General features: G+C 35.9%; 1 long non-coding RNA gene across 6 annotated transcripts; it reads right to left on the bottom strand.

Moving 5' to 3' along the window:
* Positions 1-10,358: 10,358 nt before the first annotated feature.
* On the bottom strand, positions 10,359-13,899 carry LOC147840307 (uncharacterized). 6 transcript variants are annotated; one of them, XR_015512355.1, is made up of 7 exons: positions 13,855-13,899; positions 13,221-13,293; positions 12,205-12,262; positions 12,022-12,115; positions 11,740-11,897; positions 11,549-11,644; positions 10,359-11,374 (listed from the first exon to the last, which is right to left on the bottom strand). It is a non-coding gene; the product is annotated as an uncharacterized LOC147840307 (long non-coding RNA). The 6 variants fall into 6 exon arrangements; XR_015512356.1 differs by lacking the exon at positions 13,221-13,293 and having other exon boundaries at positions 10,359-10,504; positions 11,245-11,374; XR_015512358.1 differs by lacking the exon at positions 13,221-13,293 and having other exon boundaries at positions 10,359-10,501; positions 11,245-11,374.
* Positions 13,900-23,392: the final 9,493 nt, after the last annotated feature.

Here is a 23,392-nt window from a genome sequence, read left to right as displayed (position 1 = left end):
CTGGAAATGTATTTCCATTTTATTGAACTGTCTACAGATCTACAACAGTCAATCTGCCTTCTATTTATCAATTTAAGTTTCCTTAGTCATGTAAAGGGAAATACCTGCAGACTGTTTTGCTAGTGTAGACGCTGCTGGCCAGTCGCAGTGGTCAGGGTCAGGTTTGATTGGCAGCTGATGAATGAGTTTAACACAGTGGGCCAGTCGAGTGTGCAGCTCATGGGTGGATTAAGTTGCAAGTTAAAGTAATGATCCTGGTTTAAATGGTCAGAGTAAAATCTCTGTCTCTTGAACACATAGCTAATGGTCAGACATTGTGAGTAGAACAATATTTTGATTTCACACAGTCACACATAAGCACACACACAAGTTTTTCAGATCTTTAAAGGAACACTCTAAGAGTAGAGTTTTACCATTTTTGAATCCATTCAGTTGATCTTTGTATTTAGATGCAGCACTTTCAGCTTAGCTTAGCATACATCATTAAATCAGATTAGATCTTCTTGCTCAAAAACTTCAGAAACTCTTTTGTAGTTACTTCATGTACTAAGACTGATGAAAAATCAAAAGTTGTTATTTTTTAGGTCAATATGGCTAGGAACTACCACAGGCCTTAGCCATTGGAGGTTTGAGTGGTTCAAAAGACCCACCCCTCACTGACATAGGTCTAGAATTTGTCCCATACATGAGCTCATTTGTCCTATTTTGACTGCTATACCATCATAAATAGTGAAAATAACCCACCGAAAAACATTTTGAGACTAAGTGGAATCCTATGTTGGCTGTCGCTTTAGTGTGACTTCAGCTTATCAGTTTTAGCCATTGCTAACAATTATTTTTCATGACATCCAGCTGTGCAGAAAACATACAATCTGACATAAGTCTTCTTTACTACTGTATTGCTTTAAAATAGAGAAAATTTTTTCTAAATCTTGGAACAAAAAATGACCAAATAAACGGTGTGAAGCTCGAAAAGCGACCTATATTAAAATGAATACTAAAATGAATAAAATCTGAATACTATTTTGGCTATTGTCGTTATCCAGGAATTTTCAAATGTACTTTTTTTTGGTTATGATGACCATCCGACAATCTATTTCAGCTAAAAATGCTTAAAATGTCACTAAAGTGTAGTATTAAAATCACATAATAATAATAAATAATAAATTATAGCCTAAATGAGGGCTATAACAGCAAAAATGTCCACTTTTGAGAAAAAAGAACCCTCCCTTTCATTAGGCTGACTACAGGCCTGTACCACCAGGTAGAATCTGCTTAATATCATTGCATCTGCTGCAGTTGAGTTTACAGTTGAGTTGTCCTGCACTGACAGGGAGCACTTTTAGCTTAGCTTCTTTGAATTAGATTAAACCATTAGCACATCCCTCAAAGTTTACAAAAATCTTTAGATATTTTTTCCTATTTAAAGCTTGACTTTCGTTACAGTGTAATAATCAAGCACATTTGCTTCTGTACCGAGCACCAGGCGCTATGATATTATGCAGATTCTATCTGGTGGTAGTTCCTAGCCATATGGACCTAGAAAACAAGTACATGATGTATTTACAGAAGAGTTTCTGAAGTTTTGAGTAAGGTGCTAATAATCCGATTCAATGATGTATGCTAAGCAATACTAAAAGCGGTCGCTGCAGATCCGGAGATCAGCTAAATGGATTCAAAAATGGTAAACGCTACTGTTTAATTCTAGGAGAGTTGTAAAATGCCCTATTTTCCAAAAAGTTGGAATTTACTTTTAAAATGTTCTTCACACTAAAATATATATGCTTTTTTAAGAACTGTTCATTAAAGGGTTCTTTAGGGAAGACAAAATAGTTATTTTATAACAATCCTTTACTGGATCTTTTATTTGTGTGCTTGGAGTGGCTAGAAAACAGAAATCAAGACCACTTGAGTGTAAAATACTGCTAGGTTTTAGCAAATGTTTGTTTTTCTATTTAGTTAGTAGATGATCACATGTATTCAATGTGATTTTGTATTCAACTGTGTATGGGTGTGTAAATGGAAAAGCAAGGGTAGAATGTTCTTTTCCCCAGGTTTAGTACTTTGATGGTCATGGAAGTTCCTAAATGGAGGAGAGTCCGAGCCAGAGAGGCAGAAAGAGATCCAGTTACATGCTCTCTCTCTCTTTCTCACATGTGCACTCAATGCTGCTGAGAGGTTAAAAATAGGTGAAGAAAGGAGACAAATAGATTGTTGTCATACTAGATCAGCGAAGTAGGGCTGCACAATATATCGATTCAGCATCAACATTGCACTGTGCCCATCCACTATAGTCACATCACAGGATGTGCAATGTCTAAAAGTTGATCAAAACTTCGTAGAGTTGTTTTACATTTGATTAGTCAATTTTTATACCCAAATACCGTTTGACTCCCTAAAAGCATAAAGTGCTGTTCATTTATATGTGTATTCTTGCTTGGTGGACTTCTCTTTGCTTGTAATTTAATTATTATGTATTATGCAGATTCTAGAAAATCAATTTCCTAATCATTCTGAAATTCATGTTTTTGTTCTGCTTTTCAAGTCATCTGGTGAAATAGTTTTCAAATAACAATATCTACCTCAAAATAAAATAAATAATAGCCTTTATTAAACCTGAGAAGTTATTTGAGAACAGTTCTCTTTTACAATGACGACATGGCCATTAATATGTCTGCCACCAATCATGTGCATCATACAGCCTTACAATAAGGCATCAAATGTAATACGTAGTCAGAGAAAGAAAATGGAATAAATATGAGCAGCAGGTGCATTCCACTAACCTAAAGGTGTAGTATGAACTGGAAAATTCAAACAAGTGCTTGAGTGCGCTTGTGTCCAGTTGCAAAACTCCACACAACCACTTATCTGTTCATCTCCTCTGAACTCCATTATTCTTCTATTAAGCAGAGCTGATATTCATGGATGAATGTTTCCACCACAGAGTAAACAATCACGTAATCATAACTTCTCCTTTTTGGAAATATTTTTGTAATGTGAATTTATTTTGTACTGTTATACTATTATTCTACATCTAACAACTGTATACTAATATAAAGAATTAAAATAAATATTGAAATTAAAAACCTTAAATTTATGACCTTCTATTTTGTACTATTATTGACTATGATTATTACTATAAATGTGAATGTCACAAATTAATTAAGTAGTAAATTAACTCAATATACACTCACTGGCCACTTTATTAGGTACAACTGTTCAACTGCTCGTTAATGCAAATTTCTAATCAGCCAATCACATAGCAGCAACTCAGTGCATTTGAGCATGTAGACAGGGTCAAGACAGTCTGCTGCAGGTGATTTAAGTTACTTTGTTAGTGCAAGACAGGCTGGTCTGAGTATTTTAGAAACTGCTGATCTACTGGGATTTTCATGCACAACCATCTATACGGTTTACAAAGAATGGTCTGAAAAGGAGAAAATATCCAATGAACGGCAGTTGTGTGGGCACAAATGCCTTGTTGATGTCAGAGGAGAATGGCCAGAGAAGAATGGCCAGACAGTAACTCAAATAACCAATTGTTACAACCAAGGTATGCAGAAGAGCATTTCTGAATGCACAACACATCAAACCTTGAAGTTGATAGGCTACAGAAGCAGAAGACCACCGGCGTGCCACCGGGTGTCAGCTAAGAACAGGAAACTTAGGATACAATTCACACAGGCTCACCGCTCACCAAAATTGGACAATAGAAGATTGGAATAATCCTGGTCTAATGAGTCTCGATTTCTGCTGTAACATTCGGATGGTAGGGTCAGAATTTGGTTCCTTGGCCTGTTTTGGTGCCCTTTAGTACCAATTGAGCATTGTGTCAATGCCACAGCCTAAGTATTCTTGCTGACCATGTCCATCCTTTATGACCACAGTGTACCCATCTTCTAATGGCTACTTCCAGCAGGATAATTCGCTATGTCATAAAGTGTGAATCATATTAGACTTGTTTCTTGAACATGACAATGAGTTCACTGTACTCAAATGGCCTACACATTCACCAGAACTCAATCCAATAGAGCACCTTTGGGATGTGGTGGAACAGGAGATTCGCATCATGGATGTGTAGCTGACAAATCTACAGCAACTGCATGATGCTATCACGTCAGTATGGACCAAAATATTTCCAGTACCTTATTGAATCTATGCCACAAAGTATTAAGGCAGTTTTGAATGCTAAAGGCAGTCCAACCCGGTACTAGTAAGGTGTACCTAATAAAGTTGCCGTGAGTGTAAATGTTATTTACAATATGCAATGTGAGATGACACATTTCAAAATAGTAAATAACTAAAGGTCTTTTATGCATTTTGGCTATTTATTTACATGACAACATTTTATAAGGTTTTGACCAGCTTCAAAGTTTTTAAAACGATAAGTAAAAAATCTGATTTACAGTGTTCATTTTCTATCAAAGTTATATAAGCAACTATTGGAATGGCACTTTTTTAGTGTTATGTGATCTACATGAACGGGATTCATTTTAAAAATGTTATCTGTATTGCAAAAATTATCACTAATGCTCATCACATATCAATCTCACAATGGCTACTTTATTTATTTTAGTTATGGTTTACTTTAATCTCAAACTTTGACCTGTATTGCGTTACATCAGTAACTTGAATTCTTACTAGCTTTAAACCTTTTCATACTTAACCTTTACACACACCTATTTTATATTTATTTTTAAAGATGAAGGATTCCATTAATAACTTCTGAATCTATATTTGGAAGTATCTATATTTATTTGCCTGTCTATGTTCAATATTCAGGTCAAATGGCCAGAAGCGTGCTTTGATCATCAAACACACACCACAACCTACGTAACAGAGCCCTATCTGCACTATCTACAGAAACGTATTCAAATCATCCAGGTAATAGTATGAATGTTCATTGGCCCTTAGGTCATAGCGGCTGTGTCGCTGCTGTTGAGTTTTTTTATTTTTAACCACAGCAATGGTATTTCATTCAAACTTTGGATTCAAATGAGTCCTCTTGGATCGTCACAGAGGGATGAGATCATCTCTTAAATACAGCATAACTATAAGCAACAGTGATGGATCAGGTTACTCTAAATATTGGCTACTCAGTGTTTACATTCGGACCAATATAGTCATGCTCCGTTTCTTCACCGACAGATACATATTAGGGACTTAATGTTTGTTACAAGTTGAATAAATGGAGCAGGTCTGTTTATATTTGCTGGAGTGTGTGTGTGTGAGAGAGAGATGTTTGGAGACTCTGGAGAGCTTGGTATTTAAGAGCTATTTCACCAATTAAAAATGTGAGGAATGTATTAGGGGTTCTTCTCTTTTAGATCTTTACTATGCTGCTAGAAATAAACTATTACACACTCTCATTGTTGACTTTTAACCTCTCTCACAAGTTCACAGTGGATGTGTGTAATGTAATGTTCATGTTGTGTTCAAAATGAAATACTAACTTGCTTTTTGAACCTATCCCCAATGGTTCCCTAATCGTTTGCTTCACACATTGGTGATGTAATGGCATACAGACTGTTGGGTAAATGTCGGATTTTGTATGTGGTGGTTGTGCGAACGTGTGTACAGCCACAAAAGGGATTCTGGTAAACACTTTTTGGAAACTTGTGGACTTTACAGGCACTGGGATGGTGGTCACTTCAAGTGTGCTTTTTGAAATGGCACCATTCACTATGTTATAGCTTTATAACACAGTTATGACTTTAGTCTGATTAAGGTAATCAACAATTGCTGTTTAAGTGGTAGACCCTTTATCAGAGGGTTGTCTTAATCATATTAAAATCGGAGTACTGCTGTCCATGTAAACATACTGACTGATTTCTTAAGCAATATACTGTCCATATAGTAAACTACCTACTAGTAGTTCCTGCTGGACTTCCAGAGTTCATCAAGATTCATTCAATTCATTGTCAATGCCTCCTTCTTTATCTTACCCTAGACATGCTCAATAATGTTCATGTCTGGTGACTGGGCTGTCCAATTCTGGAGCACCTCCTTTGCTTTCAGAAACCTTGATTTGGAGGCTGAAGTATGAGCAGGAGCGCTATCCTGCTGAAGAATTTGCCCTCTCCTGTGGTTTGTAATGTAATGGGCAGCACAAATGTCTTTATACCTCAGGCTGTTGATGTTGCCATCCACTTTGCAGATCTCTTGCACATCCTCATACTGAATGTTACCCCAAACCATGGTTTTTCCTTCACCAAACTTGTTTGATTTCTGTGAGAATCTTGGAGACATGTAAGTTTCAATAGGTCTTCTGCAGTATTTGTGATGAATGGGATGCAGTTCAACTTCTGCCACTTTTCCAAATGATCAACTCCAAGTTATTATTTGTTGCTCTTACAACTGGGATTGACTACAAGACTAGACAAGACAAGATAAGACAATACAAGATATATATATATGTACAAAGTCTTGCCCAAAATTATTCATACCCCTGTTACAGTTACCTGAAACAAACATAATAATAATAATAATAATTCCTTACATTTATATAGCGCTTTTCTGGGCACTCAAAGCGCTTTACACACAATGGGGGGAATCTCCTCATCCACCACCAGTGTGCAGCATCCACCTGGATGACGCGACGGCAGCCATTTTGCGCCAGACCGCACACCACACACCAGCTGATTGGTGGAGAGGAGACAGCGATGAAGCCAATTGGAATATGGGGATGGTTAGGAGGCCATGATGGACAAAGGCCAGTGGGCAGATTTGGCCTGGATGCCGGGGTTAAACCCCTACTCTTTTCGAAGGACATCCTGGGATTTTTAACGACCACAGAGAGTCGGGACCTCGGTTTAACGTCTCATCCGAAAGACTATGCTAACTGAAACAGTAAGTTACATGAACTGGAACATAAAATAAAAAAGAGAAACACCAACTACTGAATGAAGATTGACGGGTTACTTTCATGACCCTGTTTTCAACTAGAAATTGAACTCATTTGTGTTTTGATCATTAATTTGCAAGCAATAGCATTTTCAGGTATAAATATGCCAACCTGTCAACAGGTTTCATCTTTTGCATTTTGAACTATACAGTGATTGTCTCCTTTTTAATGACAAAAATGTATTTTTTGTTATGTCATTCACATGTGTGTTCTGTTTGTAAGCGTGCATGGGAGCTTGACAAATTGAAGCAAGAGCGGTGTCCTGACATTTTATTCTACCTTTCAAATTATGCTACCAACACTGTATTTGAATGGTTTTGAGGTTGGGGTAAGGCATTGAGATATGTTCGGGCGATAATAAAGCCTTATATCACACCACTCTACATCAAGAGTTACGCTTATAGCGCAGTCTGATTGGTAGCAAATGTCGTTAAAATGTGCTGCCTACTTTTTGAATGGGAGCTAGGAAATTCTGACAAATCAGCAGAACACCGGACAACAGGACTGCATGTGCTCATGTGAACATTACCCAGTTTATTTAGGATTTGCCTTTATTTTATTGCATACCTTTATGTAGACAGGGAAGTAATATATGCTTGTGTGAGTTTTTTTGCCAAATTTCAGTGGAATTTGTTTCATAGATTTTTTTGGCTCCATTTTAATGTTTAAATGAGGTTTTAGTAATTACACTTTTAAAAACACATGATATGATGATAGCTTTTCTCATATAAAATGGAAAACGCTTGAAGACCACAAACAATGATAAACACACAAACATGTAACATTCATTCATTCATTCATTCATTCATTTTCTTTTCGGTTTAGCCCCTTTAATTATCCGGGGTCGCCACAGCGAAATGAACCTGCAACTTATCCAGCACATGTTTTACGCAGCGGATGTCTTTCCAGCTGCAACCCATTTCTGAGGAATACCCATACACACTCATACACTACGGATAATTTAGCCTACCCAATTCACCTAAACTGCATGTCTTTGGACTGTGGAGGAAACCGGAGCACCCAGAGGAAATCTATGCGAACACGGGGAGAACATGCAAACTCCACACAGAAACGTCAACTGACCCAGCCGAGGCTCGAACGAGGGACATTCTTGCTTTGAGGCGACAGCACTACCTACTGCACCACCGCATTGCCGACATGTAACATGCAGACTTTAAATTATGCTTTAATATTCACAGACACTTGTGCACACAGGGAAGTGTTTTGGAGTACAGGCTTACTTTTGATCGGTTCATCCAAAATGTGGCAAAAATCTATTCCTTTTCATGTAAAATCCCTTTTTATGATAGGATTTCAGTGATTCTGCTAGTTTTTTTCCACATCTTAGAAATCATGAGGACTTAGAAGGTATGACCAACATCACACTTGAAAATAGTTTCCCATGAGCCAGTTCTAATCAGCTTAGTTGATTTGTCCAAAAGTACCCACCAAAAATAATTTAAGTTTAAGGTATATATTGCTGATAACAGTATTGTATAATATGCATTCTGGTTAATATGGCTGGCCGATATGACAGTCTCATTTCACAATATAAGTCATCTCATATCCCGATAACAATATATATCACAATATAGTACCATTTGTGTAATTTCAAAATTTCCCTTGTGGGGACATTAGTTTAGTCTCCATTAGTAAAATATTTTTCAAATATTGCGCTTTTATAAATGAGGAAAAAATATTACCATATACACTGTATTTTGTGACACCACAAAAAAAAAATGTTAAAGCATTATTATAAAACGACAGACATTTTTTTCCAAACTTTTTTTTTTTTTGTAGAACAAAACACTTGAAATTTAAAATGAAATTGCTTTTTTTACATTTTAACTCTCCCCCTCCCTCCCCAAAGCATTTAAATTCAGTTAAACAGGTAATTATATATTGTTATACATGGGCTAAGACAAATAAAAGCATATACTGTAATTCCACATAAAAGTATACATGTACACATATTATTTTGCTTCTGCCATTGTATTATTTTTTTCAAAAATTATATGAACAGATTCCACATTTTATGGCACTCCTTTAATTTGCCTTTCAAACTGTAATGCCTAATCCCAATTCTATTTTTGCACACTTACCCCTTCCTCTTCTCCTTGGCCCGTGAAACAGAGTGTGAAGGGGAAGGGCTTCAAATTTACCCCTAAGAAATGGGACAGCACTACAACACCTGCACAGGTCATCATATGTCATTGTGATCTCTTGCTTCATATGAGATCAGACCATCTTGCTGTAGTTATTCCAGTTTTGTGTGTTTTTTTTTTTTTTTTGGTATTTATCTTCAGGAAATCACTGAAGGCCTATATTATGTTATCCTAGCAATCTAATGTGCACTGTAATCCCGAATAAGTTGACAAAACTCAAAAAATTTGAGGTAATCAGTTACGTCAAATTTTTTAAGTTATGAAATTATCTATTTTAAGTAAACAGAAACATTAAGTTTTGAGTTTGTTGTACTCATGCAAGACACTTCACCTAACTTAAAATACCCAAGTTACTCAGCTTATACGTTTTAATTGCAATTAACTTAATTGTTTTAATTTTTCCAAACTTTAAATACTTAGTCACCCAGCTCATACATTTTAATACCAATTAACTTAATTGCTTTAATTTCTTTCAACTTTAAATACTTAAATCACCCAGCTCATACATTTTAATAGCAATTAACTTATTTTTAATTATTTATCTCACCTTTACATTCTTAGTCACCCAGCTCATACATTTTGATAGCATTTTTTAAAATTAACTTCTCCATCGTCAGTTTCACAAATAAAATTAGCCATTATTTTAATCTTTAAACCCCATAAATCTGTCAAAATAAATCTGTAATTTAAAACACACAGACAATACCATTTTAGACATTTATTGTTAAAGAAAAAATGTCCAACAGTACTTTCAAATTTGTCTCCTATGCAATTACAAATGTCTTAAAACGATAAAAACTATTAGACATAAAGAGATTGAAAATGAACACTATTCTGAAATTAATAAAAATTACCCACAATGTAAATATGATATCAGACATAAGAGCCTCAAGAAAAAACAACTATAAGTTTGATAAAATTTAATAATACATTAATAAGTGTAAAACTTACTCTTAAGGCATTCGTTAAAAAAAATAATAAGTGCACATTCTGTGAAGTGACTCGTTTAGTGTAAACTACACAGAAACTGTATATATATATATATATATATATATATATATATATATATACATATATATATATATATATATATATATATATATATATATATCGTTGAAGTCAGAATTATTCGCCCCCATTTATTTTCCCCCCAATTTCTGTTTAACGGAGAGCAGATTATATATATATATATATATATATATATATATATATATATATATATATATATATATATATATATGTATATGTGTATTGTAGCGAGGCAGAGGGAAAACAGCGACACAGTTGGATAAGTTTACAGACAAGTCCCCGGAGGGTGCTTTATTTACAACGTGAATGGGGTGTAAACGGTGCTCTTCTTCAAGGTGAGGTGCTCTGGGAAGTAAGTGAAGGACAGTGAGTAGTCGGATGTGGGATCGTCACGAGCTGGAGTCTGCTGTGGAGAGACAGAGAGACAAGCGTTAGCGCATGGAGTCATTGGGTGAACGAAGCTCATCTTCTCCTTGCGTGGGCTTGGTTTATATGCCTCTCCACTTGATGACGTCCAGCTGTGAACGATCCTGTGTTGATGATGGTCCAGCTGGGTTGAATTAGCGACCAGGGCGACGTGGCATGTGTGCGCTCGTTACTATATATATATATATATATATATATATATATATATATATATATATATATATATATATATATTCAGTCTTGGTTGAACTATGATTCTGTCATTTACTTATTCCAAACCTGTTTGAGTTTCTTTCTTCTGTTGAAAAAAAAAAAAAAAGCTGAGACCTGTAACCACCGATTTCCACAGTATTTGTTTTCCTATTAGAAAGTCAGTGGTTACAGGTTGTCAGCTTTACTTAACTTTTGTCTTCAACAGAAGCAAGAAATTCAAGCAGGTTTGGGACAAGTGAAGAGTTAGTAAATGACAGAATTTTACATTTGGACAAACTATCCCTATATATAATAAAATGCATACTTACCAATTAAAGGTAAATAAATGTTTTGAAGTTACTACCCCAGAGACAGTCTTTATTAAGTTAAAAAAAAAAAAAAGCTCTACATCAACTCATTCTTTAAGGTTTCCATGCTACGAGACTTTTTATTTTCCATCATCCATGCCAAGCAAAACTTTTTGCACAAGTTCAAAGTCCTTTACTATATATTATGTGAAGAGCATACATTAATCCATACAAGACAAGAAAGGTCTGGAAGTGTGCTGTGGGTGGTGTCCAATTCATTCTTCAGGACAACAGAGACCCTCAGTGAATGCAGGGCCAATAAAGCATCTTCAGTCAGCAGGATTATCAATCTAAAAACATAATTCAAGGATATTAATGTAAGGACAGTATCAAAATGACTGAGCCAATATTATATGATTCATCAACTATTCTTGATTACAAATATGTTATTAAGTAAAAGTTTTCAAAACTTTCATCTTTTCATTAAACATGCCTAATTGTGAAAAGAATGAATGAAGTCTTACCAGGGTGTTCCTAAAGAATCTTAAGTCACGCTCACGCAGCAAGACCAAAAGACCTCTGATAACAGTAGTCCGTCATGAACTGACATCATTCAGTTCCTGGAAATCAAGAATCAATTTTTTAAAAATTAAAAAAATAATAATAATTCAAATTATATTTTAATGTATACTTTAACACGTGACCCCAAACATACCTGCTCATCATAAACCTTTAAAAGATTAGCCAGGGTATCTGCTGTCTTGCCAGTTTTGGATGTTGTTTGCCTTAAAATTGTCATCAAATGAAATAGGTGGTGGTCCAGTTTTGCAAAGAATTTGTGGGGAAAATTCTCATTTGTAACATGTTGGTACTCTGCAAACAGCAAAAAGAAACAAGAGAGAATTTCATTAAACAAACCCACACCACAAAATATACAATTCTAGAAAAAAATGTATTAATATTATTATTATGTTTCATTTACTTGTCTATTTTTTACCTCAGATGAAAATCAGGTGTTGATCAGATGTTGAAAGCAGGATCTTCATGTTGTAAACTGAACTCAAGGTTTAGCTGAAGTTTCACTTTCCTTGCTGCAAAAGTATCATTGATAAATACACTGTAATATTTATTTTATCTGGATATGCCAGGCATAGTAGTACAAAATAAATATTTTACCCACCTTTCACATGCCTCCATTTAAGAACCTATCTGTAGTCAGCAACACCCGACCTTCAATTCTGTATGTACACAAAGTCACAGTGTCATTTAGCTGAGAGTGGAAGTAGTACAATTGCCTGATGTCTAACGTTAACCTCCAAAACGGTTAGCAATAGAGCTGATTATCATGTTAGTTGCTTTAATTCGATGAACACAGATTTAATTTAAACAGTATTGAAATTTCTAAAACTGAATAGGACGACAAAGAAATTTAAGGCCTGATTTTAAAAACTAGAAATAACAAAACTTACCTTATTGTCTAATGATGTAAAAATATATAGACTAAAATATTTATATTTTTAAGATATAAATATATTTTAAGCTACAAAATTTGCACATCAGAAAACTGTCTTCTTTACCATGTCTTGAATATTTTGTTTTGTTATTATTTTATTTAATAACATAATTTTGTATTAATGTGTTATAGATATGCATACTTTGTTTTTTAGGCTGTTTATATTCTCTCCAGAGTAGACATTTTAAAAAATAGATTGAAAAAAAAAAAAAACTTTTATCATACCTTTAAAATACATTTGACCTAAATGACATTTAAACTCATTTAACTGATCGCATTAATCAGGTAATCATTGATATGCAGAGATGTCGTCTTAAGCGCGAGGAAATATTAAGTGTTGATCAGTGCTGGTGATTGAGGTAAAGTTAGTTTTATATTTACACATTCAGACTTTCTCCTTAATAATATAATTTCAGAAAGGTAATTTTTGCATATTCTTAATGGTGAAATCATATTAGCAGCCAATGACTTTCAAAGTACAACATTGTTCAGTCAAAAAAAAATAGTGCATTTAGTGTAATGTTGTTTTCATGTCATACTTGCATGTGATTTCAGAACGAATAGACAAAGTACCATGGTAAACAATTTATGGAGCGAGTCACAAGTTGTTACTAAATGAATGTATGAATATAAAACCAACTTTACCTCAATGTGGTAGTGTAAAATGAAGCTCTGCTCTGTACCTGCTCAAGTGAGGAGCGCAGCTTAAATGTTCTCCGTCAGGCTATCCTCATACATGGATCAGCAAGCAACAAGCTGCGTGTGACAGAGTTAAGTTTTGAGACTACGTTTTTGCGCGTCATCAGAAAATACCGTTAAGTGTTTAGGCGGAGATCATTTGAGTTATGATTAACGTTACGTTTCTTGCGCCTTTCGTTTCCGAAGTGCCTACAGATCGCGAAGATGATACCACATTCACAGACTGGATGGAGTTCAGCGCAGCGCCATGACATGCGGTTGTGAGAGCGCACGTCTCCATGACAACTTCAGCACAGGCTGAGAAAAGGCATACTCGCGCCAAGATTTAAATTTTTTTGAAAAATGTAATCTGCCGATTTTAAATATTTTTGTCTTTATCACACTCTGTTAAAATTCAGAGTTAACACATTACAACTAACGCTAACATTGCACTGATTCTAACTTTTTAAACAGTAATGTTAACGTTAGTTAGCAACAAGTGAGGCTAAACATGTTTTCTGTAATGTACGACATGTAAACGCACCCTGATTAACTCTACATTACATTGAACTGTTACTGTGATTATATTAATTAAAACATACATTTAATATTTCTTGGATTTGTAAATATTTTACTTACTGTAGTGTGAAGCGAGGCCGATCTGCCATCTTGAAAAAAACGAATGAAGCATGAGCACGTACGTGAACCTGGATGACGTCAGACGCAAAATCACTAGGCTGACAGAATTTGAGTTAATGAAACTTTAAAGAGACATTTTGTATAGATTAAACCCAGCAGAATTGTTCACCTTACTTGAAAGATTAAATTTTTACAAACTCAAAAATAAGAAAAAGTTCTAAATACTCATCAAGGTTAATTAAGATAAACGAATTTTAATGATTTAAGTTAATAGAACTCAACTCAATTAATTAGTTACAGCATTAGGGTTTACAGTGTGGCAATAAGATCGTAATACTGTGCATTTAACACCATGGCCATATACATCTATTTAGACACACTTTTTATTTTGTTCAAACAATGTATATATATATATATATATATATATATATATATATATATATATATATATATATATATATATATATATATATATATAGAGCTTTCCCAGTGATGGGTTGTGGTTGGAAGGGCATCCGCTGAGTAAAACATATGCTGAATAAGTTAGCGGTTCATTCCCCTGTGGCGACCCCAGATTAATAAAGGGACTAAACCCAAAAGAAAATGAATAAATGAATATATATATAGCCCAGCTGGTTAATACTGTTCCTAGTGTACATGCTATAAATTGTTGTATTGCCTCAGAGGAGAAAACGGAAACAATTCATTTACATGCCCGTGGACGGCTTGATTCAATTAGGTATGAAAGAGTATGAGCAATCAAGCACTTGCTTTTCTGTTTTGATTTTCACACTGTTTTCACACCATTTGAATCATCTTCAAATTTACAGTTTTTTTTCAGCCAGCGTTGGCAGTTCTCATGTAACTGTTGGGTGGATGATGCTTAAGTTGGACCTCGCTCTCTTTTCTCTCTCTCCCTATGATGCAATCTCTCTTGCACATGTCTGTCTCTCCCTATCTCTTTCACTCATTAGTCGCCATGGTGAATCAAACTATCATCGCCATGACAACTGAGGCCTTCAACAGCCTGGTTCCGTACCAAACACGCAATGGTCTCCTACGCACGGCTGCCCAAAACGCCGATCTGTGTGCCGGTGAGCGTGAATGTTTGAGCGCATGCATATGTGTGTATGTTGGTAAAACACAAGGGCTGTTAGAGAAACAGTCTAATTACAGATCTGCGATTTATGCAAGAGCCTGGCCTTGTTTACGGAGCGATGCCCTGGTTAAATTCGTCACAATACCAGGGCGGCTATTTTTCAACCTTATTTGCATACGAGCATAATGATTCTTTCCCCCAAATTAAGCATCCATGTCATCTGTGGTGTATTTTGGACTGAATGACTGCTATAAGTCATTATATAGCCAATACTGTCCTATAAGAAACATATTGTTCAAACCACCTCACATTGACTGTTAGTGCCTGAAGCTGTTCCATAATTCAAATTAAACATTGACTGACAATTAGATGTTGCTAATCCAGACTGCGTGTGTGTGCGTTCTAATGCCAGATAGATGTCCTTTTATGGATGCTTCACGTATCAGAGTTAAATCTGTCTGACCGCCTGACCCTATTCATGTGAACAGTGTCTTGTGTACCTGTAGAAAGAGGAAGTGGCTGGTCATGAGGCTCTACTGACACACCCACGCACCTTAAGCTTACCTACGCATTTTCAGTCTCTGTCACAAGTTACAAATGGAACTGAAATATCTCTGTTTCACTCAAACGCAGACACCCCTGTCTGGAGAGCTGCATTGTAGACAATGACAACCACAAGCCAATGATGTCAAGTGGAACAGATATATTTGTACAGTATTTGCCTTTTATGAGCCTACACCATTAAAATAGGAGTAACATGTTAGAAAATACTTGGTTAATTAACTGATGAAAAACTCAAACTGCAACTTATCAAGGATTTTTTTTATTTAACCTGGCAGAAATGCACAGCAAAATAAAAACTTTACAGGAAATATACAGTGTACATGGTCTAATCAGTTAATATTTTATCAGTTTACCCTTGCTTTTGATTAGAAGCCTTTTTAGAGTACAAAGAAACATGTTTCACTACTATGCAATATGTCTGCAAAAATCTAAATTAACATTAAATTTATGTCCGATTTTTTTTTTTTAATAAAGATAACAGTTCTAACAGTCCTAGCTGTAAACATTACTTTTGGCCAATTGTCTGTTTGTGTGTGTACGTTAAATTTCTTAAAGGTATGGCATGTAAGTTTGACACCCAGGGCTCTATTTTGACGGTCCATGTGCAGAGCGCAAAATGCAGGGCGCAAACGCTTTCAGGGCATGTCAGGACGCGTTTTTGCTAATTTAAAGACGGGAAATCTGCCTTGCGCAGTGGCGCATGGTCTAAAAGGGTTGAGTTTATTTTATTAATGAGTTATAAGTGTGTTTTGAGAATAAACCAATTAGAGTCTCATCTCCCATTCCCTGTAAGCGCATTCGCTATTTACAGGACGCAAAGTAAGTCTAAGTGGAAAAAATGAGCATTTCACAAGCAAACAGTTCACTTTTGACAGTTTTTTAACAGAAAACTGTTAAACAGAGCATCTACTGCGTGAGAATGAGAGATGATGGATCTACTTTCACATTCGCTCTTGGATAGGGAAACCTTTACGCACCGACATCAATTAGTCTATAAATAAATACTTTTGTTTGTTAAGCGCAAATATTTGTTTCAAAACTATTTCTAAATTCAGTTCTAATTTCCAGCAAACGAATAAATGAACAAATATAACAAAGTGTGCTCAAAAACCTGGGTTATATCCTAAAACACATGCTGTGCCCCAAATAGTCTAAAACCTGACAGGTGGGCAAATCTAAGCTTGTTTTTAATAAAACAAATATAAATATGGATATAATAAATAATACTGCTAATAATAATAACATTATACAAAAGCAAATTGTTATGAATGAACTAAAAAAGTCTCCCAAGATGAAGAAGACATAAAAGCAGTGATTTTTCATATTTATGTAAGCTAGAAAATAATATGTTTTGTAATATTTTATTCCTTTATATTTATATCCTATATCTATTCTTATTATATACTATATATATCCTTAATATTTACATTTTTTCACATGTAAAGATATTTGCCTATTGCTCTCTTGTGCATATTAAGCAGTGTGTAAGCGAGCCGCAACTCTGCGCCGGAGTTTAGACCGAGTTTGTTTTGGTCTAATGAAAAATCTATTATAGTTTCTCAAAATAGCAACGTGCCAGCGGTCCGCCTCAGAACGGCATCCTTTTTAGACCAGAACGCCTATGGGCGCACAAATGAGCGCTAATGCATTTGCTATTTAAACAGCGTAGCGCAACGCCTCAAAACCACTCTTGCACCAAGCTGAAACTAGCAAAAGAATACTGCGTCACGAGCGTTAGTTTAGAAGAGTCAAAAACTTCATACAGCACCTTTAAGTTGTGGGAAATGTCCCCACAAGTATAGCAATATCAGTAAATGTTGACCTTGTGAGGATCATACATTGGTCCCGATGAGGAAAACGACTCCTAAATCACACAGAATGAAGTAGTTTAAATATGTAATACCGCATAATGTTTGAGGGTTGGGTTTAGGGGTATAGTTCTAGGGTAGGGGAATTGAATATACATAAATAAGCCTAAAGGACTCAATTAATTTGATCAGGTGTATTTAATTAGGGTTGGAACTAAACTGTGCTGGGCTGCAGCCCTCCAGGTACTGAGTTTGACACCTGTGTTGTACAGTATACACTCACCGGCCACTTTATTAGGTACACCTGTCCAACTGCTCATTAATGCAAATTGCTAATCAGCCAATCACATGGCAGCAACTCAATGGTCATGTAATGAATACAATGTCAAGACGATTTGCTGCAGTCCAAATTGAGCATCAGAATGGGGAAGAAAGTTGATTTAAGTGACCTTGAATGTGGCATGGTTGTTGGTGTCTGGCAGGCTCAGTATTTCAGAAACTGCTGATCTACTGGGATTCTCACACACAACCATCCCTAGGGTTTACAGAGAATAGCCTGAAAAAGAAAAAATATCCATAAAGCGCGAATCATCTCAGACTGGTTTCTTAAACACGACAATGAATTCACAGTACTTAAAAGGCCTCCACAGTCACCAGAGCTCAATCCAATAGAGCACCTTTAGGAAGTGGTGGAAAGGAAAATTCACATCATGGATGTGCAGTCGACAAATCTGTAGCAACTGTACGATGCTATCATATCAATATGGACCAAAATCTCTGAGGAATATTTCCAATACCTTGTTAATTCTATGCCACGAAGGATTTAGGCAGCTCTGAAGGCAAAAGGGGCTCCAACCTGGTACTAGTAAGTTGCATCTAATAAAGTGGCTGGTGAGTGTTTAATTTATAAACATGATAAATAAATATTTATATTTATCCATGATTGATATGTAAGGACCTATATACTAGGCTAGTAACTAAATGTCATAAACCTTTAACATATGGACATTCACGAGTAAATGTTGGCCTTCTCATATTATACAGATTTTCTTTAGTATGTACAATGTCCCATAAACATTTGCCACTATGCACATCTGATCGTTCTATTCTATTGGCAAGTTGAATATTAGTTTACAAATAATCATTAAATTGTTCTATGGGGTATATGCCGAAGCATGCTAATAGGACTTTTAATTTGCCAGTAACCTGGGTTAAGCGCTTCCGACGAATTGAATGCCAATGCAAAATCCGGTGAGTTTAAGGTCTGTTTTCTTTAAAAATCAGCGATCTCCACTAGCTGAGTGATATCCGATTTAAAGTGGGTCTCAGATTGTACAAGAAGCACTGCATTAAATTACATTTCCCCCGCCATATCTTTATAAAATGAGCATTTATTTTACCCCAGTATATTCAATGGAGCTTCTGCGTTAGCCTGCCGATTCTGACGGGCGCGTGCGAGTAAACAGCTTTTTGTCTCGTTTTACGCTTGAGCAACTAAATAAATGCTAAAGTTTATTTAACTGAATGTAATTTAATGACATTACAACATCGATGCTGTATAAGGAACCATATAAAATGGAAAAAAGTTAAAAATAACAGGCCACCGGAAGTGTATCTGCATGAGAACAGCACTAGCTCGGCATATACCCTATTAAACCATCAATCGTGGACTCTTTTTACACAGGCTTTTATTTACTGTTAAAGACAGCTTGTGTTTTGAGTTTCATTTTTGCACATCCAGTCATGCCATTGAAAAGTCATAGTAGTACACACATCTAGCATCATAAGGTTTATGATTAATCGATTTATTGACATACCTTAAATATTTAATTAATCAAAGTTTTTAGAAGTAATCAAAGTAATTAAAGTATTAAATGTATTAAAACACTTTTAGAATTGCTATAACTATGTGACATCAATTATTAAACAGTTTCAAAAATGGGAGAATAAAATGCAGCTTTAATGACATCATATTAGTTCACAGGCTATACGTGCTTATTAATTTGTCATGTGTGTAAATGAAATGATGACTAAATTCAAATGACCAAAGATACCCACTTCCCTTTATTTGCTAAAATCATGATTTTAATATAGAAAAATGTTGATGGATGTGCTCTGCGTCAACTACCCAAGAATAAATGCCTTTAGTTCCCCTGTTACGAAAATAAATGTAGAACTGAATATAGACCAGAGAAACAATGCTCCATCTGACACACATTGTGAATCTCACACAAACACACACACAGTCTTTTGTGATGTGCAGCCCATCATGGATGCAGCTGTCATGCTGTAATTGTCTAAGTGTTTGTGTGAAACATGGAAAGTTGTTTGTTGCAATGGTGAAATTCGTGGGTGGAGAGAAAGGCAGCTGGTGACTCTAGTGTACAGTTGCCAAATGTGTGTCTGTGTGTGTATGAGCGTGTGTGAGGGGGTGGGTTGCGCACAATGGAAAGTGAACTCTGTCCACGTGACGTTTGTGGTGTTTCCTACTTTCACCAACCAAGGAACTGGAACTAATGATGACGAAAAAAACCGTTAACATCCTCATCTCTCTCGATCTATTCTTTTTTCTCGCTCTTTCTGTTTCTCTTTCCTTTTTTTATTCTCGCTCATTTCCCTTTCAAGGTGCATGTCTCTCTGTTATGTCTCACTCGGTGCGGTTTTGAGATCACATGACTCTGTGATGACAGACCATGTATGGGTGGAGTTTGAGCTGCTTTTTTATGAATGAAATGTGTTGTTTACCCTGACTGAGCTATTTTCGTGCTTGTGTGTGTGTGTACATATATGTGAACGAGTACGTTAACGTGTTTGTACGTGCTCAACCACAACGTTTCCTTCTCCTTTTTTTTTCCTCTCTGCTGATTCATTCTGTGAATAACAGCTCTCTGCGTTAACTTTTAACACATCGGGCGACACATACACACTCTCGAATGCAGTGACAGGCTTTAGATACACACTTCTAAATTTGTTAGTGAGTGTGTTTACTCATTGAGTGTATGCGTGTGATAAGACAGCATCCTGTTTCCAGTGGGGGCTTGTGTAACAAGGCACCGTGTTCCTAATGACGTGTGTGTGTGTGTGTGTATCAGTTAAAGGATATGTATTCCACTTTTTGCCTTTGTAGCTCTGTGAGAAAACCACAAATTGATTCACATCTACTCTGAAAAATTTCACTTTCTCCACTTGCACAATTGACTGTGCAGATTCACGGGAATTCAGAATTTGCTTGAAACAGCATCAATTCATAATACTCATCTATAGTATTATCCACATGTTGTCATGAACAATTATGAGGATGTGCTGTGGTCTAAAAGTGTGCGTCTCAATAAAGGGCACCTGTTTTGCCACTTTTACCAAGCCGTTTGCGTCTCCAGAATGTGCCTGTAAAGTTTAAACTCAAAACACTCATCAGATTATTTATTTTACCTTTTAGAGTATTGGATTTTCTGCTCTGAACACTTGCTCTGAACACTGCCTTTAATGCTAGTTCTCCCTGCCCACCGTTCCCACTTGTGTGTCAGAGTATGCCTCATAAATATCCACCGTAAGATAAACAGCACAGTGACAGATATGAAAAAAGCAGATCACTTCTTTTTGTAAAACCTGTGTCATACTTATGTCATTATACAGATTTGTGTCCTGATATGTCACAAAAACACGTACACACACACACACACACACAAACAGCGTGCACGTTTAACTTTGCATTGTTTTTCATGCAAATGTGACAGGATACACCTTATTATCCACTGCTGTATGGATATCTGTTATGTTAATGTACAAAATAAACCTGATTTAATGTCCTCAAACCGGGATTGAAAAGTCTTCTTTTATAATTGTACTGACATGGGGCTTTGGTGATAAAGACTGTAAAATTGCTATAATTGATTACAAACATGCACTCTTATAAACTCATTCTTGATATCATTTGATGATAATTGATGTTGCTTTGCGCATGTCCTGTCTTGTTGATATGACTATACACGTTACTATAGAAACATGTTAATACATGGCTGTCAATCAATTTAGTGGTCGGGAAAACTGCATTCCTACATTAGGTTGCGGGGGGCCTCAACATGGGAGGGATTTGGATCCTATTGTAATGTCAGGAAATAAAAAAAACACTACACCTAAACACACTACACCTAAACACAGTTCTGTCCAAACAGCTTCAAAAGGTGATTTTCATCATGGGCGCCCTTAATGTGGTGGTTAAAGGTTATTAAGTTGACACACAGAAATGGCTACAAGGGATGTATGTTCAGCATGCTAAATTTGTGGAAAAATATTTTCGGTGTTGTCAGTGGATGGGTGGCTGTTCATTTATGAATTCTTAATTTGATTCAGTTCCAATTCATTTTGTTGCTGTTCAGTTATCTTCCACATGCTGTCATAAGAAAAAGTTGGTAAAACATGCATGTCATATATTTTATTCTCAACTATTTAAATGTCAATTTAAAAGTTTAAAAGTCAAATTCCACATATTTTGGAAGAGTATAATATACAGCATATATTGAACAACTTTTGCAATTCAAATTTGCATAGATTTTTGTAAAATGTTGGTAAGGAAGCATCACACTAGTCATTATCTTTCAGCTAGTCCTTAATTTATCAAGTGTTGCCACAGAGGAATGAACCGCCAATTATTTTGGCATATGTTTTAGGGCCAGAACACACCAAGCCAATGCCAAACAACTAGTAGGCCTGTCACAATATCTATTGTTTTGTTGTATGATATATTGCACCAAAATATACTGTGATAAACGATATTATTTTCATTTTAAGAACATTTTGTGCAACTCATTATATATATTGATTATTGTGACAGGCCTAAAAACTAGCACCAATGAAACCCAACTGTGGTGTCGCCTTGTGTTGGATTGTGCCTGCACCAAAAAGCTCCACATTAACACAGCAAACGGACAAAAGCTGACTGAAACAAAAGTCGCGTTCTGCACCTTGTCTTTCTGCTATGCAGGATGCAGTTGTCTGTTTTCGCATTCTGCAAAGGGAAATCGAACTTCCGACAGACACAGACAAATTATAAACAATACAGTGTTTACAGTAATTTTCACTCTCTACGGAGGGATTCAGTCCTGCAAATATGTCTGATAATCTAATAATCCATATTGTGCAAATAATTGTGAAACGTGTGACATTACAGCTGGCCTCTTTGTGTTGGCTTAAATTGTTTACTTGCTACATCTCTTCCCTGTCACACTCGCACTCTGATTCGTTTAACCCAGGCTCATTCTGTAAATGGACTGCTATATAAGTTTCTGGCGAGTGCCAAATACGTCCCAGGAGCTTCGTTGTTTTGCAGTTTTTGTTTTTGCGAATCCACCAGAGGCCGCTGTGTACACTTTTTGTGATCTCAAACTTTTCTCACAATTGCTCACGGACTGACTCACCCACTCTCCTCCTTCCTTAAACCCAACCAATAGTGTTTTCAAAAGCACCGATTGGTCTGCCAACCTACCCCCTAAACCCAACAAACAGTTTTAAAAAGCAATCCAGAAAAAGAAAAGATTTTTACCACATTTTCAGATTTTATAATGTTAATATTCCTGTTATTTACTAGCTTATTTGACTTTTTTTGGCTTTTTGTTTTTGCCTTACCTGCATTTTGAAACCATTCGTCGCCGGACTCGAACCCCATCTTTGTGGTCAACTCCTCCCTGCGTCCTAATTCTACCAATGTACATGGCAAGCTAACTGGACAAACTGGTAACAGGGGGAAAGCCGTCCTTACAGAGATAAGTGGTCAGCTGGTAAGCATGAAAAGGAACGATGTCATAACGAATAGCATTCATTTTAAAAACAAAATGCAGCCATACTTATTTCTTATTTAATATCCAAAAATATATATAGGACTACGTTTTCAGAATGAGCCTATGTTCATTCGTTTTAGAATAATATTGCAATATTTTTGGTCCAATAAGAACAGACTTGGTGCGAATGTTTACTGTTGGGGAGAGCCTGTATCCTTGAGGCCAAACATAAGCCCAATTCCAAAGACATACATTATGTGCATATAGACCATTTAGAGGGATGTAAACAAAAA

Source organism: Danio rerio, chromosome 16 (genome assembly GCF_052040795.2).
Source record: "Danio rerio strain M-AB ecotype USA chromosome 16, GRCz13ab, whole genome shotgun sequence".
Lineage (NCBI taxonomy): Eukaryota > Metazoa > Chordata > Actinopteri > Cypriniformes > Danionidae > Danio > Danio rerio.
Note: the sequence above shows the minus strand (reverse complement) of the source record. Positions and strands in the feature narration are given on the sequence as shown.